The following is a 297-nucleotide window of genomic DNA, read 5'->3' on the forward strand; positions in this document are numbered from 1 at the left end:
ATAATAATAACACCAAGGGGATGATGATAATGGCAGTTGATAAATGTATGAATAACTTATAAGGTTGATAACAATTAATTAGCTTCTTATATAATTTCCATATCTGTAAAATTATCAGACAATTCCGGCTTTTTATCTCACGCTTTTTTACTAAGAATATCTAAACTCTAGACGTATTAATGCATTATCATTTCATTTTTTATAATTACTTTTTTTTTCGTCAGATAATGTTTTTCTTCTTCATTTCCTTCCTTCCTTTCCGTCAGTTCTGAAAAAAAAATCGGAATATCAAGGACA

This window comes from Penaeus monodon, chromosome 23, assembly GCF_015228065.2.
Source record: "Penaeus monodon isolate SGIC_2016 chromosome 23, NSTDA_Pmon_1, whole genome shotgun sequence".
In the NCBI taxonomy this organism is placed as follows: domain Eukaryota; kingdom Metazoa; phylum Arthropoda; class Malacostraca; order Decapoda; family Penaeidae; genus Penaeus; species Penaeus monodon.